The sequence below is a fragment of the Rhinolophus sinicus genome, chromosome 1 (genome assembly GCF_057876585.1).
Source record: "Rhinolophus sinicus isolate RSI-liver-muscle chromosome 1, RSI-T2T, whole genome shotgun sequence".
NCBI lineage: Eukaryota > Metazoa > Chordata > Mammalia > Chiroptera > Rhinolophidae > Rhinolophus > Rhinolophus sinicus.
In genome coordinates, this window is record NC_142501.1 from 60,562,653 (window position 1) to 60,578,177 (window position 15,525).

Consider the following 15,525-nt stretch of genomic DNA (forward strand, 5'->3'; position numbering starts at 1 on the left):
AATCTTCAGTGAAATCATTCTGCTTGACCACATCTAGCTTCTAATTCAATTATTAAGATTTACTAGACTTTATTGTAAGCACTTTCAGGCATATTATGGAGAATTTCCCAAACGTTCCCTAATAAGAAATGAGAACATAGGATTTTGTGGCATTTATTATAGTACATGCAATGGTTGAAAGAATTTTACCACAATATGGATCCCACTTTAGAGTTCTATAACAAAGACAGGATAAGTAAACACTGAGAAGTTTTTAGTAAATAGTGAGTGGTTTAAATGGTTGAAAACAGTGATAGCAACTGTAACCAAAAACATATACAGTACCTGCTAAGTAAAACTCCTAAAGTCCTGATTTGAAATTAGAAAAACTGTCAACTCAAATTATACTTTATTATTATTATTATTATTTTTCTTTTTAAAAAGCACGTATTCCCAGCTTTCGTTACCCAAAAAAAAAACCTGGAAACAATGACCAACTGAGTAGCAATGAGCACCCTTTGTCAAATAAATTATGGTCTTTAAATACTATTTTTTATTAAAAGAAACCAGAGCTCCTTAAAGAAATGGCTGATAAAATGTCTGGAGCCAGAAATGTTCAGGAAGAGCTTAGAATATCTTGAACTGCTACAAAACAAGAAAGCTCTTGAAGACTATTAGCTTCTGACAAAAGAACTCCGGTGACAGCGAGAATAAGCTATGATAGCAACATTTGTGAGTTCATAAGAACAATTACTGCAAGAAGTTAAAATGAATAAAGTACATTAGAGTCATAGATCACAATTATAACCAAAAAAAAAAAAAAAAAAAAAGAACTTAATTTAACCTTTGAGGATGCTACAGAACAATTCATTATTAAAAACTGGTGAATGCAGCAGAGGTTTGGATTTATGACAGGCCCGTCCCCCTGGGCCTCTCATAGTGCCCCATGCCAGAGCAAACTGTGGCTCTGAACCATTGTTTGGACTCATAGGCTGCAGGCACTGAAGTGGGTTGCACATTGGAAAAAAATAAACAAATAAAACTGGTGAATTAATAGGAGAAGTTGGGTATTTACCTTCTTTTTTTTACATAATATTTACATTAGGATAATGCAATACTTGGTGAAATGAAGTTTATGAAAGTGTTCTAGCCAATAAATGAAGAAATAATGATAGATTTAGAGTACTAACCTTTTCAGCCTCTAATAATTCATGGATTTAAGCATTGATAATCTGTGGGCACTAACATTAGGAAAAGAAAGGCAGACAGACATTGGAAATAGTCTCACTAAAATTCTTAGCAAGTTTCTTTTTTTAACTGACAAGAGGGAAATACATGGGAGAAATACTAAAGGATACCATGAGGCTTATGGAAGTAAAATTCATATAAGGGCAGAAACAACCTGATTTCTTCCACAAAAGCTTGGAAGAAAGTGAAAAAGAAGAGCTAGAACAAAGAACTGTAGTCTATAGACCAATAAATACAAACAACATATCAAAAAATTACAATGTATCTATTAGGTTGGTGCAAAGGTAATTGCAGTTTAAAAGGTTAAAAATTGCAAAATCCGCAATTATTTTTTGTACCAACCTAATACCTTATGTATAAACTGTAGAGATAAGAATATAAAAATGTGTGTTTTTTACATAATGTATGTCTATAATACAACCAGTAAAATGTGAATACTTATTATTATTTAATGATATGCTTAGGATATGCTTCAGAATAATCTGGAGGGGGTTGAAGGATATGATATAAAAAGTTTGTCCATAATTTAGTGATTGTTGAATCAAGGTGATGGACACATAGAGGTTCACTATAATATACTTTTGCATAAGTTTGAAATTTTTTATATAATTTGAAATTAATCACTTTACTTTGTTAAGTCTCAACATGTTCGTCTATGTATTATATGATAATAGTGTATGACAGTTATTTTCATATATTCAAATATTTTACATAATTTCTACCTGCTCTATATAGAGAGAAATCAGATTTTTTTGAAACCAAATTACTATATTGCTCCAACTCAAGAATTTACCTGAAAATAATGATAATATTATATGTACTAAAAGGACTCTTTGTTTTATAATAAGTTATTAATAAGGCAAATGTAAAAAAAATAATATCCAAAAAAGAAATGAATTAATGGAAAAAAGAAAATTTTTTTAGCATGCTCTTGATGGATGAATGGGAGTAGTCATCAGTTAGCTTGATAGATTTGGGGGGAGCGAATAGGGTTATGGATTGTCACTAATGAACGAGGCTTATGACCTTGGTCAGATCATTGAACTCTTCTCATTTGTGAAACAAAGGGTTTAAACTAGATTTTCTGGTTGTGATTGTCATGATCAGCATTGAACATATACAGTAGAGTGAAATATAGATAGATAGACGGATAGATAGAATAGATAGGTGATAGCCAGATGGTAGATAGATAGATGATAGATACACGTAGATAAATAGATAGAAAATTGGTAGATAGTTGATAGATAGATAGATAAATAGATAGATAGATATAGATATATAGAAGTGACAAATATTGGAATTGGACTTAAGGTTTGTTTGCCTAACCCCCAGTGTTAAAGCTAGTATAACTGCTTTTAATGCTACTTGTAAATTTAAGTTAGCTGTAATCAAAGACAGGCAATTTGTTGTTAGCAATCTACATTTTTAAATAGTCCAGCTGCCATCACTGATCATGAATTATTTTCCCTGTGACAGAGGGTTTAGTTTAGATGAAACATTTCTCACAGGGATCATACAAAAAAAAGACAATATTGGTGTATCTTGTTCATTTAGTATGAATGTACAATAGCTCCCAGGTGGTAGTTCAGAATAAAAAGACTATGAGCCATGTGTATTCACCACAAACTTAAGTCGTTCTCTAAACTTCTGTGGTTACTCAGACCAAGTAAAGCAGAGACGTGGATTAAGTGTTTTCTCTTTATTTATGTTTATCCTCAGGTGTACAACATTTAATGTGGAATTGCTGAGATGGAAGTTGATACGGACACTTCAGAATAGTTGTGCACATTTTCCTAGAGAAAAAATTATTTGCAGAGCAAACAGAGAAGGAAAAAAAAAAAAGCAGACAGGAAAGACAACAACCACAGCAATAAACTGTTTTTCCGGGGACTTTTAGAGGTCTGAATATCATCCCGAGAACAATAATTATTCTGATTGAGTCTGTGAACTTCCAAATTTCTTTGTTCTTATTCGAGGAAATTGTTATTTAGCATCATTAATGATATTTTAATATTAACATAATCTTACACTCCATTCTAGAATTATGTTCTATCAAATAATCTATTTCAATGTTAGCTTTCTCATTTTGAAATATAACTTTTATATATATATATATATATATATATATATATATATATATATATATATATATATATCTTTTTAAAATCTTTCCTTCAGAAATGTTGCAATTGCTGTTCTCACCCTTTGAACACTATTCCTAGATTGTCCTGCAGGTAGCTAGTGCCAACTCATCAATAGGACCTTTGTAAACTGCTACAATTTAGCGGTTGCTCTCATCTTTCCCTGGTTTGTTACTTCATAATATTAAAATTTATCCCCAAATTATCATGTTAATTAATTTTGCTGGCACATTATCTGAATTACTTCACAAACTTCCCTAAAATCAGGGACATTGTCGTATCTCTTGTGTAACTCCAGTAATGAGTACATGATGGCACTCGTTAAGTAGTTCTGAATAAATATTGGATGAAACTTATCCCTTGATACACCTTCTAGAGGTTGTTCATAACATCCGTGTTCTCATCAATAGATTTATATATTAAAATTGAAAAGCTAGTCAATTATCTGAAAAATTCAATGAAAACACTTGATTCAATGTTTCCCAGAAATGTGCTTGAAAGCTCTGTAAGGGATGGCATAAATCAGGAAAGGGGAGTCAGATATTGGGAAAATAGTGGTGTTTATTAGGGTGAGCCAGGTATGAAGTTCAGTTTGGCTGCTGATATCCAGAGTGATGTGACAGATGATTTGGTGATTCATACTTGCAGTCATTGTGTTAGGGTTTAATAATAAGGAACAGGGTAGACGTCCTAGAAGCAAAATAGCACAAAAAAGACAAAGAAGCCTGGGTTAACCAGAGATGTACAGTGCCTGGAGCATATAATTCTAGGGAGAAATGAAGCAGTGAGTGGCACGCCAGACCACAGATGGGGGTTTTCAGGGTGGGGCTTTTGTGAGGAGGCCTGGTAATTATGGACCCTGCCTCCCAGACTTTGAAGTACAATGTAGGGGCAGGGCAGAAGCTGAGCTTTAGTACTAAGAGATGACTTATGTTGATTTTTACTTTGTTTTTCAAGTCTGCTCAATATTATTGAAAAGATCTCCTTTATATATACTAAGAACACAGTTGATCCAAAGCTATGATGAAACTCAACTTGAAGGAAAAGGAAATGGCAGAATAAGGGTAAAGGAAGCCAAGACAGGCAGACAGGCCACTGCGATTTTAGTTTATGAAATACAGTAAATTATTTTATATGGAGATCAATTTTGAAATCTGTGTTTGGACTATTCTTCTTGATAAACACACCTTAAGGACCATTATCAAGTTCGATAACAGCCTGCTCAATAATTCAATTTAGGAAAAGTCAATCTTTTTGAAAAACATATATTAATAAGGACTGGAGTGATTTTTTTTTTTTTTTTTTTTTTTTTTTGAGATAGAAAATTAAGAAGTCAAAGCTTGAAAAATATGTCTTTCCCAAATGGATAGTAAAAGGAAAATTCTCTCACTCTTTCAATGCACATGCATTAGGTTAGAATACTATTGCTAATGCTGTCTGGTAGGCATTCCTGCATGTTCACAAATCCTATTATAATCTTTACTTGAGTTTATAAACCATTACTGATATTATTTCAACTCAAACTCTGATTCTGGAAGGAAAGAAGCTGGAATAATTCCATAAATGAGATTTTTTTTATTGTTAATAAAATCAGTGAACTTCATATGGTAGAAATAGCTCAGACTATTTGTATACTAGAGGAAGATTTTGCAAGGACAACCAGTTTATTCCACAACACATTTCCTTTTGGAAGGCAGATCTATTTAACTGCCTCAATCCTGTGTACTGATTTCAGTTCATTGACAAACCAGCTGCCTTTTAAACAGGAAGAAAGAACTAAAGCCACATGCTCCTTCAATCATCATAGAGTTGAATCATTCTGATTTAATTACATTACCAGAAAAGACAGAAATTATAGTTCAATTAAGGTTGTGTAGTAAATTGGATTACAGAATAGAATTCAAATAATTTGTGTGTTTCAGGATGAAATTTTTCAAGGATTAACAAAGGAATTCCAATGGTTTCCCTAACAACTCTGCATTAATTTATGCTAGAGTATTTAACAGAAAGATTTGAGAAAGCAATTTTTATTGCTGACATTTCTGCTAGGTTACCTTCACCATCTAACTGAAATCCACCCAGATGGTATCCTCTCTTGAGTGTTGAGGTGTTACATAAAAGATGGTCCTGGCAATAGTAATTAGATCTTTTTTATTGATAAGAAGCTTTTAATTTGTGTGTTTCTTTGGAGCCAGCTTTTTTTTTTTTTTTTTCTTTTAGTGTAAAGAGCATTCTCTTTCTAGGTTTCCCACCAGGATAAAGAGTTCTAAATTTGATTTTTAAAATGCTCTGTGGTTATTTCAAAGTCAATTGAAGGGTATAGATCAATTTTCTTTAGGTTCATTTTTCTTTTCCTCATTTGAAGTATATACTGATTTCATTCACAAGGATTTACTGTGGGATAAACCTAATAAAATTTACCAGGAATGAACTGGACTGTAGGATCCAATCCAAAGGAGGAAATTAGGATACAAAAGAAATATTAATAATTTAATGAAAAACGCTTTAAGGAGAAGATTTAAATAAATGAAATCAGCATTTCTCTAAAAACAGTAGGCTTTATTCAATTTCCTATTGCTATTATATCAGAGGATCTTATTTTAATTATATTTAAATAACGAAGAGGTTGATTAATGTATTAGGAAGGTGATACAGTAATTATTTTTGCATACTAAATCGGCATTTCTCCTATAACAGATTATTTTATAATTACTCATTTTAATCATGGTATTTTGAGGTTTTAAAAAAAATTTACTAATTAAAAATTTTTAAGGAGTTCCCAGATGGTGGAGTAGATAAACACTGTACCTGATTCTCTCCATGAACAAATAAAAATCACAACTAAATTATAGAACAATCAACCTGAAGAACCATCTGAAGCTTGGCTGAACAGAAATTTTATAACTAAGGATATGAAGAAGAAGCTGAGTTGAGACTGGTGGGAGGGGTGGGGATGTGGAACTGGCTAATTCCAAACATTCATTTGGCACTTGAGAATCAGGACTGATACCTCAGCCACAGAGGATCCCCCCAGAGGAGCAAGACACCCCATCCTCACACCGGCCTCCACAGCCCAGAGTACTGGTGCCAGGAAGAAGAGCCCCCACAACATCTGGCTGTGAAAAATAGTGGGGATTCCAACCATCTGGGTGGGACAGAAGATGGTGGGAAGCCCAGGCATTCTCTTAAAGGACCCACATATAGACTCTCTCACTCAAAGGCACTCACCTTGGGCTCCAGCGGAGGGACAATAACTTGGGGGTTTCGGAGACATACAGGGAACAGACTGAGTTGTGTTGCTCTGGGTTGAGTGCTGGAGGACATTCGCTATTTCCCAGTGTGAGGTCTTCCTCTCCTATAGCCGGCAAACAGGCATCACCTTTTTTGTGTTGTGCCCGCCCTCACACAGCCAAGTCTAAATCTGATTGGTCCGATGAGCTCTGCAGATCTGCCTTGCTGAGTCACTGGAGACCCAGCTCCACCCAACTCTCCCAACACCTGGAGGCTCTTTCTCCAAGAGCAGCAAGTCCTGTCTTCATTGCTCTCTTTCTTGGAAAACTATCAGAGTCTGACAGACCCCAGGAGGGTTGTGACTGGCCTTGGTGTGCTCCAAGACTTTTGCTGAATAGCTTCAGGCTCTGCACTGGCACCGTATCTGGGATAAAGCCCACTTATTCATGATGTAATTTTTTTTTAACATTTTTGGATTTGACTTGCTAATATTCTGTTGAGAATTTTTACATCTATGTTCATGAGCGATACTGGTCTCTAGTTTTTATTCTTGTAATACCTTTTTCTGACTTTGATATTAGGGCAATGCTGGCTTCATAGACTGAGTTAGGAAGAATTTCTTCTGTTTCTATCCTCTGGAAGAGAGTGTAGAGAATCGGTATAATTTCTTATTAAATGTTTGATAAATTCAGCCTTGAACCCATCGGGGTCTAGAGCTTTCTGTTTGAAGGTTAATTATTTGCTTTATTTGATAGATATAGGCCTATTGAGGTTGTGTATTTTTTCTTGTGTGAATTTTTGCAGATTGCATCCTTCAAGAAATTGGTCTATTTATTCTAGGTAATCAAATTTCTGAGCATAGAGTTCTTTATAGTATTCCTTTCCTGTCTTTTTGATGTTGATAGGATCTGTAGTGATGTCTTCTTCTTCTTTTGAAATATTAGAAATCTGTGTCCTCTATCTTTTTGTCTTTAGGTAACCAGGTTATAAGATTTATTGATTTTATTGATCTTTTCAAAAAAGCAGCTTTTGAGTTTGATGTTTTTTCTCTATTGACTTTCTGTTTCAATTTCATTTCTTCTTTAATTCTTATTATTCTAGTATTTATTTTTTCTGCTAACTTTAGATTTAATTTGCTCTTCTTTTAATAGTTTCTTAAGATAGAAACATACATTATTGATTTTGGATTTTTTCCTTTTCCAGTATGTGTATATTCAATGCTATAAACTTATTTTTAAACACTGTTTTCTCTGCATTCCACAAATTTTGATAGTTTGTGTTTTTATTTTCATTTAGTTCAAAATATTTTTAAATTTCTCTTCAAATTTCTTCCTTGGCTCATGTATTATATAAAAGTATGTTGTTTAATCTCCATGTAATTTAGGATTTTCCAGTTATCTTTCTGTTATTGATTTCTTGTTTAATTCCATGGTGGTCTGAGAGCATGACATTGTATGAATTTCATTCTTTCAAATTTGTCAAGGTTTGTTTTATGGCCCAGAATGTGATCTATCTTGGTGAATGTTCCATGTGAGCTTTAGAAGAATGTCAACTCTGTTGTTGTTGGATGATGTAGTCCATAGATGTCAATAATTTCCAGTTGATTGATTGTATTTTTGAGTTTCACTATGTTCTTACTGATTTCCTGCCTTCTGAATCTGTTCATTTCTGAGAGAGAAGTGTTGAAGTTTTAAAGTACATTAGTGGATTCACCTATTTCTTTGTGCCTTTCTCTCTGTTTTTGCCTTACATATTTTGACATTCTATTTTTAGGTTCATAGATGTTCTTATTTTGTATTCCACTCTTCTGCCTTTTGCGGATTTAATTGAGCATTTTAAAATTTCATTTTTTGTCCTTTCTTTCTTAGCATCAGTTATGTTTTTTTCTTTTTTTTTTCTTTTTTAGTGAGTTTCCTAGAATAAGCCAAGTGTTTGATGATTACAAAGATTTGTTTTTGTTACATGTTATATGAGTAGAATCGTTTAGTAATAAATGTCTATATTTTAAAAATGCAAACTGAAGTATATAAAAATAAAATTATATGAAGTCTGAGATTTCTCTTAACATTTTAGTAAATAAATTTAATGACAATAAATGGAGCAAGAGAAATATTGATAATATTTGAACATTTGATTTTGGGGGGATTTAATTATACTCCTTTATCTAATTTCATGTGCTTGAAATTTTTCTTCTTAAAAAAACTACTCTGTAATTTTAAAAATCTTTCAAATTCAAAAATTATCTGTAAATTAAATCACAAATCTACAGATCATCTCCCCATCATGGATATTACCGATAATTTAACTCTCATAAGAAACTTTAGGTATAGATTGGTCTAGAAATGCACCCAATGCAACAGAATGAGTCAGTTTCAGGTGCTGGACACATCTGCTCTGGTTGCTCAGTACCCTTACACTAGGCTGTTATGTTTACTATCTTTGCCTGAGGTTTGAACTAGAAAACACAGGACTATGTTTTTTAAAGAGTGATGTTTTTAAACTGATCTGAAATTGTAAAAAAGTTTAAGTTTTAAGCTGTCATCTTTAGTTTAAGAATAAAGCAAGTTTTCTTCTGTTGCTACAGATGAATGACAGGAAATGTTTAAATCTAAATTGAAACTTTCAAGAACTTAGCAAAAAAGTTAGAATCTCTAGTGCTTACTATAATCACCATTTTTAGATGTACTTTATTTTTATTTCTTTGAAGAAGCAGGAAATGAATTGAACAAAGATTTATGCCATTTAATGTCACAGTTGATTACCAACAGAAATTGGAAGAATGCAATTTTTATGGCTTTATGTAAAAGTAAGCTATAATTCAGGATGAAATGGAGATTGGCTAGACAGAGATTTAATTTTTAAGAATATATATTATCTTGCAGGAAATATTTTTATAAATTAAAAAAGTCAAACCTCTAAATTATTTGTTTTAAATAATTCATCTGCCATGTACTAGTCATATATTTCTCAAATATAACTTCATTAAGCAACTTCTCCTTGTAATATTTCAAATTTTTTATCTTTTATTACTAGTACACCCAAATTATTAAGACGTCATGTAGAATACTGAAATCTTACTCATGTAATTAATTTAGTGAATTAACCTGTTATCTGACATTTGTTTTCCAAATTATATAATGCCTAACATGGTCAATATTAAATGTTTAGCAAACGCCTATAAATTGTACCCATTCATTAATGTTGAATGTATGTAGACATATAGTTTTAGCTTTCACAGAAAGATAGCCTTCCCAACATAATTATTTCCATGCTATTAAATACTAAGAACCTGGTTGTGAAAGAAAAAATTAGGGGGAAAAAGTAACCAATAAACAAGAATGAATATACTCCCTGTCTTTTGCATCCCTACCACCACTAAACCATGTGGGATTTTTCATAAAAGCATTTATCTACTTATTTACTTCATAAATATTTTGGGGTGTTAACTATGTAGCAGGCACAGTTCTAAGTGCTACAGATGAACTCCACTGTCCTCAGAGTTTATAGATTACCAGGAAAGACAGTTATTGAATTATTTGACATTCTTTAAACACATTATGCAATTCTATGTTTCTGTATATTTGGACATGTTGATCCTTGTGCTTTATATATTATGCCATATTTAGACCACCTAATGAATTACTCTTTATCCTTCAGGTCAAGTTCTATGGTGATCAGATGTCTAGCTTTCTTTTTTTTAAAGCTGTCTGTGAATTTAACTAATTTGGTAATACTGTTAACTATATTTAGAAATACTACCTCCTAGCAAGAAATAATACCTCCTGAGAAGGTTTAAAATATGCTGTTACTTGAATTTGCATGACAGATGTATCATCTGACTGCCCTTATTAACAATAAAAACAGATGATTTTAATATTACATTATACTATTCATATGTTATTAAGTCAGCAAATGTTTATTTAATTGGAAAATGAAGAAACTGCAAAATTAGAATGCTCAGCTTCACATATGGTGATACACCTACAGAGACTTATCTAAATGGAGATCCATTTTTCTTATAGATCAGGAAACCTCAGACATAAAGGAGAATTGGTATAGATACTTCTCTGATATAATAAGTTTCCAAAGGTGGTTTTATCTTTCTTTTCTGATATGCTTACTATGTTGCTTGTTGTCTATGCTTGAAAGATGGCTGTTACACATATTCTCCTGAAATTGAAGAGCAAATGAAGAGTACTAGTCAAGTTTGATACTTTTTTTTTTTTTTAGAATATAAACAGCTTTTTGGAAGTGCTACCCAGGAAGTGCTATATAACATATATAATTGGTCATATATGGATCCGTTATACAAATTTAACTTTATGGGAGTCTAGAAGGCTGAATAATTTTTGCATGGTACATTAGCATTCTAAAAATATCAGATTTTAATTAGAAAGAAAAAAATAAAAATGGATATGTAGAAGGTACTGTAAAGTAACTATCACATGTAATCCTGCAAAATAAATACACTAATTTTAATATTTCCTTGTATATAAATTTCAAAATGATTTCATCACATGTATGTATCTTCTTAATATGTGTGTTTCCAATGTTTATTTGATCAATATATTGGTCTCTAAACTGTATTTAGCTCAGTTGGTAAAATAAGTTAAGTGCCTTGACAGAAATAAAAACTCAATAACATTTATTGAAGTTAATTAAATAGTTGAATAATATTTTAATAACTTTCCAGAATGGCCAAAATATTTCATTGATGTTTAAATATTAGCAAATAAGGTAGAATGCTAAAACTAGAAATTATTTTTTTAATTCCATTTTTTATATTAGTTTCAGATGAACAAAACAACATAATGATTAGACATTTACACCCCTCACAAAGTGATAACCCCCCAAGTCTATTACCCCTCTAACATCATATATAGCTGTTACAATACCATTGACTATATTTGCTATACTGTACTTTACACCCTGTGACTATATTATATGAATGTGTGTATACATATAGTTGACATTCAATATTATTCTACTTCAGCTTCAGGTGTACAGTGCAGTGCTCAGGTATCTACACAGTCTATGAAGTGATCCCCCTGATAAGTCCAGTACCATCTGGCACGCTACATAATCTTTACAGCATTATTGATTATATTCCCCATACTGTATTTCACATCCCCATGGCTGTTTTGTGACTGTCAATTTGTACTTCCTAATCCCTTCACCTTATCCCCATCACTCAACACCCCGTCCCATCTAGCAACCATCAGTTTTTTTCTCTGTATCTCTGAGTCTATTTCTGTTTATTCTGTTTTTTATTCTGCTCATTTGTTCTGTTCTTTAGATTCCACATATAAGTGAGATCATATGGTAGTTGTCTTTTCTCCGTCTGACTTATTTCCCTTAGCACAATATTCTCTAGGTCCATCCATTTTGTTGCAAATGGTAAGATTTCATTCTTTTTTATGGCAGAGTAATATTCCATTGCATAAACGTACCACATTTTCTTTATCCAATCGTATATTGATGGGCATTTCGGCTCTTTCTTTCCATATCTCAGCTATTGTGAATATCACTGCAATAAACATTAGGATTTGAATTAGTGTTTTAGAGTTCTTTGGATTAAATACCCAGGAGTGGAATTGCTGGGTCATAAGATAGTTCTATTTTTAATTTATTTGAGGAAACTCCATACTGTTTTTCACAGTGGCTGCACCAATTGGCAATTCCACCAACAGAGCACATAAGGGTTCCCTTTTTTCCACATCCTCCAACACTAATTGTTTGTTGATTTATTGATGACAGCCATTCTGACAGAAATGAGGTGATATCTCATTGTGGTTTTTATTTGCATTTCTCTAATGATTAGTGATGTTGAGCATTTTTTCATGGATTTATTGGCCATCTGTATATTCTTTTTAGAGAAATGTCTTTTCATGTCTTCTGCCCATTTTTAAATTGGGTTGTTTGTTTTTTTGGTGTTGAGTTCTATGAGGTTTTTTTTTAATAAATTTTGGATATTAATCCCTTATCAGATGAATCATTGGCAATTATCTTCTCCCATTCAGTAGAATGTCTTTTTGTTTTGTTGATGGTTTTCTTTGCTGTGAAAAAACTTTAGTTTGATGTAGTCCCATATGTTTATTGTTTCTTTTGTTTCCTTTGCCTGAGGGGATATATCAGTAAAAATATTGCTAAGGGTAATGTCTGTGAGTTTACTTTCTATATTTTCTTCTAGGAGTTTTCTGGTTTGTGGTCTTACATTTAAGTCTTTAATTTATTTTAAGTTTGTTCTTGTATGTGGTCTAAGAAGGTGGTCCAGTTTCTTTTTTTTTTTTTTTTTTTTTGCATATATCTGTCCAGTTTTTCCATTTAGTAAATAGACTGTCTTTACCCCAGTGTAAATTCTTGCTTAGTTTGTCATAGATTAAATGACCACATAGGCATGGATTTATTTCTGGGCTCTTTATTCTGTTCCATTGATTTATGCATCTGTTTTTATGCCAGTACCGTGCTGTTTTGATTACTATAGACTTATAGTATGATTTGATGTCAGGTATTGTGATACCTCCCACTTTGTTCTTATTTCTCTTGATTGTCATGGCTATTCGGGGTCTTTTATGGTTCCATATAAATTTTAGGACTATTTGTTCTAAAAATCTACAAATTCCTCAGCTGCTGATGTTTCCAACATAAGCTGCATATACAGACCAAAATATAAACTTTATAAAATACAAAATCCTAAGAAAAATACACATTTATCTAGTGAAATCCCCTCTTTTCTCAGGTGGAAAATTGAACCCAGGGAAATAAAATAACTTCTCTGAATCACACTTCTAGTCAATGACAGGTAAAATAGAAACATTCTGGATCTAGTTTTAAAATATATACATATAAATATAATTCTAACTCATAAATCTTCACATGTAGATAGGTATGGTATTCAAGCAAATATTTAAGTTATTGAATGTGACACTCTTTCACATGTTTCAGTTTCTTTTCTATAACAAATGTGTAAGTACCCTAATAAATCAGGTAAAGAAGCAATGTTCAAAAATTCTAGAATATTTTATTCTGTATTGATGCAAGATAGATCACAAGGAGGTTTTTTAAAAGTATTGTAATATCTACAGCAATTTAAGAGAATCCAGCATGTACTTTCCCTTTTTAACCCTTTAGGGAAATTGTTATTGTAATTTGGTTGTCATGGAAAGAATAATACTCGTATAACAGCATTTTTGTTCTCTTTTTTAGAAATTATTGGTAAATATTATGCTCAAGAGAGGTTCTCTGTTGGCAAATGTATCTTTATAACAAATGTAATTTAGCACTTACATATATGTATAAACTTGCAACTTAAGATGGAAGACTTAACACAAATATTTACATCCCATTACCCCTCAACTGCACTATAGAAATAATAGAACTAGAACAACAATGGCAAAGAGAAATGAGGGAGTCTTCATAAGTGGGTGAGAGTTTTAAAAATTTTCTGTGGCTGGACTCTGGAGAATGCTAATGGATGAAGCAGCGAGAAAGATGCCAGTATGTCATGAATGTAGATTGGCTGGCCAAACTCAATAAAGGATCTAGGCTTCTCTTTGGTAGTTTGTTGTAGGGCCAAGGAGAGAAGGGGTGCTGAAAATGAGAAATTGATTGAAGTTTAATAAAGAAAACACCTGTACCTTTTCATCCACTCTTTAAGTGAAAAATACCATGCAGTCTAGCATTCAGCCCCAGGAGAAAAAATGATAGAAATAGTCTCTGAAAAATTGAGCAAACCTGTGAAGAGTTGCTATTGTTCTCATTATTTCAGCAATAAAACAATCATATCAGTAGACAACAAACCTAACCCACTGTTAATGGCAGAAAAGCCTCTCACATATCAAGGTAACAATTAGCAAGCTTCACGGTAAATAGCCAAGTATTACACATTATCAGAGGAGATTCAAAACAGCAACAGAGTAAAAATGAAAGACTAAGAAAACAAAATAAACAAAAAAATTAAATCATGAAAAAAATCAGACATAATTCAAGGTTCCAAAAAGAACTTAAAAACAAAATCTATTAGTTGTTTTTTAGAGCTTTTCAAAAAGATATTGCTATTGATTGCAGAAACAAAATAATAATATTATGAAAAATGGGGGAAAAGAGAGTATTCTCAGAGATTAAAAATACAGTTGCTAAATTGAAAAAAATGTATACAAATGCTTTAATATAAAGGTAACATTCCTAGAAATACAGCAATATGATAAAGATGTAAGCCTCAGAGGAAAACATTTTAAAAACTATAAATTATCAGTAGAGCCGGCCGATTTTCAAGTATTAAGAGTTCCAGGATAACAGAATAAGTCAAATGTATGGGATGAAGTTAACAAAGAAATTATGGAAGGAAAAACTCCCATTGTTGTGAAGAAACATGAGCCTTCAAATTGAGTGTCTACCCAGTGTATATGAAGATAATTTTAAAAATTGTCACCTAGACACTCAATACAAAAATTTCAAAGTAACAAGGGGAGAGAATGGTAAATGAAAATTAAAGACTTCCAGACTGGACAAGATGGTATAGACCTGTTTTTCCCTAAACTTCCCTGCTAAGTACAACTACATAATTCTTGGAAAAGGCGCAACAGACAACCAGTGTTCAGAAGGTGAGCTGGTTTGAGATCTCTGACCTGGGAGTCTTGTATACTCCCACTTAGCAGAAGAGGACCACCCAGACCTGATGTTTCCTGACTGCTTCCCTCCACCCCTAGGAGCAGAAGTTATTCAGGTAGACTCATGCTTCCCCTTGATGTAACGAGTGTTCTCCTGACAACAGCAGGCCATCCTGATACCAATGTAATGGCAAAGGTTGGGAGCTGGACCAGAAATCAGTCAGCCAGGGGATGTACTCTCCCCTATCAGCCTTGAGATACCTCTAAGAGATACCAAGAATGGTAGCAAGTGTTACCAGAAGAGATCCACTACCGTA

The 15,525-nt window shown here is 32.6% G+C and overlaps 1 non-coding gene and 1 pseudogene across 1 annotated transcript; one reads left to right on the plus strand and one right to left on the minus strand.

Annotated features, from left to right (window-relative positions):
• The window catches only part of LOC109452922 (ethanolamine-phosphate phospho-lyase pseudogene), a 55,436-nt pseudogene extending 48,744 nt beyond the window's left edge, over positions 1 to 6,692 (minus strand).
• On the plus strand, positions 872 to 1,000 carry LOC141570275 (small nucleolar RNA SNORA42/SNORA80 family). The gene has a single exon (XR_012494280.2). It is a non-coding gene; the product is annotated as a small nucleolar RNA SNORA42/SNORA80 family (small nucleolar RNA).
• Positions 6,693 to 15,525: the final 8,833 nt, after the last annotated feature.